Here is a 6,696-nt window from a genome sequence, read left to right on the forward strand (position 1 = left end):
GGAGGGTGAGGCAGGAGGATCGAGAGTTCAAAGCCAGCTCAGCAAATTAGTGAGAGTGAGGCCCTGAGTAACTCATTGAGCCCTGTCTCTAAATAAAATATGAAAAAAAAAAAAAAAAAAAAAAAGGTTGGGGATTTGGCTCAGTGGTTAAGTGCCCCTAGATTCACCTAAAACAAACAAACAAACAAACAAACAAACAAACAAACAAACAAAAAAAACCCTGGTATTTATCCATCCCCTGGCATGGGCCAGCCAGCATACTGAATGCTTACATATATTCCTGTGCTCTAGGAGCAAGTCTAGGAGGTGCTGACTGCCCGCTGGGGAGAGAGGAACAGGATATGCCTAACACTTCACAGAGCACTCAGCAGCAGATTGAGCCAGAAAAGGTAAGGGAGGCACTTACTGCAGGTGCATCACAGATTCAGTAATCAAGCTGGGCCCAGTGGTATAGGCCTGTAGTCCCAGCTACTTGGGAGACTGAGGCAGGAGGACCTCAAGTTCAGGCTACTGTCATAACTTAGCAAGAGCCTGTCTCAAAATGAAATAATTTGGGCTGGGGAGATAGCTCAGTTGGTAGGGTGCTTGCCTTATAAGCACAAGGCCCTGGGTTCAATCCCCAGCACCGCAAAAAAAAAAAAAAAAAAAGAAATAATTTTAAAAAGAGCTGAGAATGTAAAACACTTGCCTAGCATGTATGAGGTGCTGGGTTCTATCCCTGGAGCTACAAAAAAAAAAAAAAAAAAAAAAAATTCAGTAATCTGGAATCACTGGGATGACAGGTTTGCACCTTGTGCCTGGCTTTCAAGATAATATTTTAATGTATTATGTATTTTTTTAAATCTGTGAACAAAATATGAAAAAAAAATTAAGACAGGATCAGTGATAGAATTATGCTGAGGGGCCATGTTGGAGTCAGAGGCCAAAGGGAAAGTCCCCGTTGGTAGTTTGATTCTTCAACAATATGTTGTGCCTGACATTCCCCGGGGTCCTGGGAACACTGCAGGGAATAAGATAAGGGTCTCACTGTAAGGCCCCCCAAAAGGAAACCCCAACTCTGTCCCATGGATGGACGGCAACCCCAATCAACCGCAGGAGGCGTCACTTGATGCAAACTGCAAGAGGTGTTTATTCCAGCGCGCTGGGAGAAAATCTTGTAGGTTTATAAAGGCAGAAACCACACATTGGGAGGGGTCGCACATGAAAGGGAAAGCTGCTGGGAAATTTCAAAGGGGGGTCTGGGTTTGCTGATAACATACAACATGTTTCACAATGTTTTACAACAGGGCGTAGATTCTGGTCAATAGTTTCTGGTAATCATTCTGTTTGATCACTATCTGGCTATCTGGCTCAATTTACCCTTTTATTCTCTGTTTGGGGCTGTTTCTTGGAACAGCTTTAAGGGCTTTGTTCCCATTCCTGGGAGGGTGACCTTAGGGAGTTGAGATGACTGGGAGGGTGACCTTAGGGAGTTAAGATAACTGGGAGGGTGACCTCAGACAGCTTAAAAAAATGTCCATTCTTTCATCACCTTCCAGGGGCTTTTGTATGTTCTGTTATATGTGGACAGCAAAGCTTTTTGTTTTTGTGGTGTAGGGGATCAGCTGAACCCTGGGCCTGATGAATGCTAGGCGTGTGGTGTATCATGGAGCTATACACCCAGCTCTGCAATCCCAGCGACTTAGGAGGCTGAGGCAGGAGGATCACAAGTTTGAGGCCAGTCTCAGCAATTTATCAACATCCTGTTTCAAACTAAAATAAAAAGGGGTGGGGATGTGGCTCAGTGGCAGAGCACCCTGAGTTCAATCCCCAGTGCTGCAAAAGAAAAAGCAAAAGGAAAACTTTTATGTCAGAACCATCTCCACGGGAGGGAAGGCCATCCTCTTTCCCCTGCACTCCTGCTCTGTCTGACCTGCTCTGACTTGGTTCTGGCAGGGACTGGAATTCCTCAGGTTTAGTCTCTGATACCTCACAGATGATCTCTGTTGCACTGGTTAAATGCAGTTTCCTGGGACCCACCCCTGGTGTGAGGATCAGGAAGCTGGGGGATGCAACCCACTGGACAGGATGAGGTTTTGTCACCAAAGAATTGGATCCACCTTTCCAAAGACAAAACGTTCCCTTGCCCCTACGTGCATGTCTTAGACGTGTAGAGAACTAGTGGTTTCTACATTGTGGTTTCTACAGCTTCTCACGTGAATTCTCAACCACAAGCATTTCACCTGAACCCAGAGAGGGAGAGTGACTGGACCTGGAGCAAAGGCCCAGGAAAAGCAGATGGGGAAGATCCCTGCGGCCTACAGTATGCCCCTTTAAGAGGAGGACTCATTCTTGGGCCCTGGGGAAGGGAAGGAGCGAGACAGGGAGGGAGGACTGGTCAGAAGGGTGACTTTGAGAGTGCCAGAGGAAGCCAGGACTAAACCAGAGGGCCTGAGACCCCAGCCAGGAAGGGTTCTTCTCAGGAAAGAAGACCCTTGGTTCTTCTGGGCCAGACACAAGCCTGAGGTCTGCAGGTTAGTGACATTCATGTTTGGCGTGCATGGTGTAGCTCCACCTTGGGCTTTTTTCTTGCATTTCCCAATATCTCTCAGAAGTACCCAATTTTAAGAGATAGTTGCTGATACCAGAGACATGCAGTGATTTCCCATCTCAGTTCTGTACCCTCAAATCCTATGCATTCTCCTGGCTCGTCCCTGATGGTAGCAGGCAATGTAGAAGTTAACACTTCCAAAGAATACAGGGGCTGCCAACCTTGTTTTTCTCTACCTGGAACAAGATCTCTTGGGGGCAGGCAGCCTCTGTGTCATGGGGGTTAGTCAAACTGACAGTTTGTTGGGCTACTCTTCCTCACATCTCCTTCTGGCTGGCCTTGAGCAGCTGCCTCCCACTCTGGACATTCCTTATCTGTGGATGGGACCAGTGCTGCCTCTGGCTGCCAGGAAGAAGAGGGGGGCAGGGAGGGAGGTGTTTAAAGAGGCCCTGCAAAGGGATGTCACTATTTGTTTTTCCTTTCAAAATACCTTCAGGGTTTACCTTGTTTTCAAAATAAACAAGATCACTGAATTTGAACACTTGAAGGCAAAGGGCGCATGCTCAGAGATGGTGTTTGTTGGAGGGAGTGGAGCCTGTTGCTGGGTTGGCTCAGGTCCCTTGGGGCTCTCTTAGCCTGTGGGGACAGGTTGGTGGTTTCTTTGCGTCAGAGCCCAGCCCTAAGTACTGGAAGAACTTGGGCCAATTCTTTCCTGATTGTTCAAGCCACTGGTGGGAGAGGAGTCGAACTGGGAGGGATCTTTGAGACCATCTGATACACCACTTTCTACAGTTGAAGAAACAAGTCCAGAGAGGGGAAGGGCTTGATCAAGGTCTCAGAGTGTCAAGGCCCCAATCCAGGTCGGCTGGAATCGAGGTCCAGTTTCTTCTTTTATGACCTACCCCCTCCAGCCAATGACTGTTGGGCGCTGGTTGGAGGGAGTGTTTGGGAGGCAACCCCTGGGGACAGCTCCAGTGGGGAGAGGTCACGCTGGCTCTGGTCCCCAAATGCTGAATAAGGGGTGGGGGAAAGGGATCCAGGTGGAGCAGATGTGGACTGAGCCATGGGGATTGTGAAACCACCTGAGTGACAGAAGGGACCGGCACCTGCAGCAGGGCATGGGATTGGATCATGAGAAGGGCCTTGATAATGTGAGGGCAAGGAGTTTGGCTGTCACCCTCCCACACACACACCGGCTCTTGAGGGGCCATGCAGTGGCCCGGGTAGATGCGAAACCCGGCATGCCTGGAGTTTGGAGGTGGGCTGGGCCCGGCATGCGGTCCACAGCGCCACCTAGTGTTCATCTCTCTCATTGCAGCGTGTTCGTGCTTGGCTCTCCAGCTGGGGAAAGGGGAAACCCTCGCACACCAAGATCAGTTCCAGACCGTTTTCCATCTTTCCAAAGCCTCCAGGTGCCATGGTCAAGGAATCACGTTCAGTAGTGTGTCAGACCCCTGCTGGGCTCTTTGTCTGCCTTCTTGTTATTGGCAGCCAAACCAGGGAAGCTACTTGGATCCTGACTGGCTGTGGGCCTGCATAAGAACGTAAAGGATGTAAAAAGGAAAAATGAATTTTGTGCAGTTTGATCAACTTGGGGAGAAGCAGAGGCTGAGGCAGGAGGATTGCAAGTTTGAGGCTAGCCTCGGCAACTTATTGGGACCCTGTCATAAAAAATACAAAGAACTGGGAGCAGAGCATGGTAGAGTATGCCGGTAATCCCTCCCAGTGGCTCAGGAGGATTCCAAGTTCAAAGTCAGCATCAGCAACTTAGTGAGGCCCTAAGTAACTTATCAAGACCCTGTCTCAAAAAATGAAACGGGCTGGGGATGTGACTCAGTGGTTAAGTGCTCTTTGGTTCAATCCCTGTACCAGAAAAAAATAAAAACTGGGGGTGCAGCTCAGTGATGAAGTGCCCCTCAGTTCAATCCCGGTACTAGGGGTTGGGTGGGGAATTGGGGAGAAGCAGACAGATGTTTCTCCCAGGTGTTACAGAAGGGTTGAGAATTTATAGAAACAAAAGTCAGGAGATACATGCATGTAGTTTCAGCAAGGCTGTGCTAGCCTGAGAACATGTCACCTTAAGCTTCTCTGGTGACCTACCTTGCCATTCTCAGCATAGGAAGTTCAGGAGCTAAAAAAACTTTGGAGTTTTTCATTTCAAAGGGGCTGCATTTCACTCTTTGAGGCCAGAACCACTATCTGGGCATGAGAAGAGTCTCACAGTCTAGTTCCCAGCCAACCTGGGCAGGTATTCCCCTATGCTATCATCTCACTTCCAAGCAGGTCCCTGCCCCACACACTGCCACCTGACAGTCCCTCAGGCGCTGGGGAACTTTGCTGGAATGTTCTTAGAATTCCCTTTACCCCTAGCGCCACCCTCACCCGTGCTTCCTTATTGTGTGTAAGAGAACAAAGTGAGGTAGGAAAGAGCATGGCCGGCATGTAGCATCTGCAAGGTCGTTGACAACGTGCTACAGTAGTTTCTCAGGGTGACGAAATTTCGGGTGATTTTTTTCATCTTTGTACTTTGTCTACTGAAATTTTCTGAACACTTTTTTTTCTTCCAGTGCTGGGGATCAAACCCAGGGCCTTGCACATGCTAAGCAAGCACTCTGTCAACTGAGTTGCACCCCCAGCCCTGAAACACGTTATCTTTATCTCTAATCACAAAGTATTTTCACTGTGGAAAAAGAAAGTTGAGAAATGGAGGCACGCCCCAAATCAAAGCTGGGTCGCCTGCTGGAGGACCACAGAAGCAGGGCAATGCTTCCCCGGGCTGCTCCCTGGCTCCAAACTCCTGTCCAGGGCTTCTCCCCAGACCCAGGCGCACTGCAGAGGCACCTGCCCGCAGACCCCACTGCTCCCCTCACGGCCTTCCTGTGGCTGCCTCTCACCATCTGCACCCCTCCCTGTTCACCCCGCCCCAGTCCCTGCCCTGCTCCTGTCCTGCTCTCTGCTCAGCTGCCGTGACTGCCCTCACTAGCTAGTCCTCTGCTTGGTATACTCCCTCACCTGTGGTTGTCGTCCTCCTGGTCTCATGTTATGTCCTCCGAGAAGCTGTCCCCCAGCTAACCCGTCCCTCCTCACACACGATGCTGCCACCTGGCTTTATTACTTCTCTGGCACCATTCACCATCTGGGGTCCCCTAGCTTGTCACCCCCGTTCCCAGTCTTGCCTGCCTAGGCAGGGTCCTACCAGCAGTGATCACCACTGCACCAGGCACAGAGCACAGTGGCCCTATGCATGGCTCCCAGGGAACGACTCTGGGGCTGAATGAAGTCACCCTAGAATGGCTGGCCATGAGTCGCTGTTGTCTGCCCTTGCCTCCAGAGGCAGATGCAAGCACAGCTGCAGCACTTCGTAAGCATAAGCATGGAGTGGGTGCCATCTCCCCATTTTATGGAGGAGACAAACTGAACTGGACAGGCCCCCCAGTGGCAAACCCAGGACTTGTCCTCCAGTGTGTGACCTGGGTAAGAGTATCAAGGACTCCTCATTCTGAGCCAGGAAGCAGGTGTCAGTAAAGCCATTGGTACTCTGTACCCTCTGGAAAGAGCCGGAACCTTGTTTTATGCGTAAGCTAGCACCCTGGGAAAACACAGTGCCTCGGTGGAGAGGCTGCAGCAGTGGCTGCTGAGAACAAGGCCTGGATTAAAGGGCAGGTTCAGCCACTGGGCAGAGGGACGACTTTGGTTCTGTGCCCTGTCAAACAGGACCAGTCCCCACACCTCAAGCCTGCATGGGTGAAAGCACAGGTCAGGCCATGGAAAGGGCTCACATGAAGTTGGCCAACTGGCTTCACTCTGAGAGCCACCATAGTCCACGCTTTTTCAGTGAGGTCACTGCAGCAAGGTGGGGAGAGGACGCTGCGGCCAGAGACCCAAGCTTTAGCCAAGATGAGAGAAGTGAACATTTTTGGCGACTGAGGTCATACACCTCCTGATTGCCAAGGTTTTCCTGGGGAAGATCTTAGAATTTGAAACCACTAGCTGCAAGGTGACCTGGAACAAGAATTCCTTCTGAGACTTTTAGCTTTCTCATTGGTGTGGGGGGTGGGTATTGGAGACTGAACTCAAGGGTGCTTTACCATTGAGCTATATCCCCAGCCGTTTTTAAAATTTTGAGACAGGGTCTTGCTAAGTTACTGAGGCTGTCCTCAAACTTG

At 50.2% G+C, this 6,696-nt stretch overlaps 1 protein-coding gene across 1 annotated transcript in view; it reads left to right on the forward strand.

The window, feature by feature from the left end:
• The first annotated feature begins 2,359 nt into the window (after positions 1-2,359).
• The window catches only part of XRCC6 (X-ray repair cross complementing 6), a 51,717-nt gene continuing 47,380 nt past the window's right edge, over positions 2,360-6,696 (forward strand). Inside the window, exon 1 of the mRNA XM_079141214.1 lies at positions 2,360-2,513. The gene's annotated coding sequence lies outside the window, so the exon portion shown is untranslated. The remainder of the gene's footprint in view (positions 2,514-6,696) is intronic.

Source organism: Sciurus vulgaris (assembly GCF_902686455.1).
Source record: "Sciurus vulgaris genome assembly, chromosome: 5".
Taxonomy (NCBI): domain Eukaryota; kingdom Metazoa; phylum Chordata; class Mammalia; order Rodentia; family Sciuridae; genus Sciurus; species Sciurus vulgaris.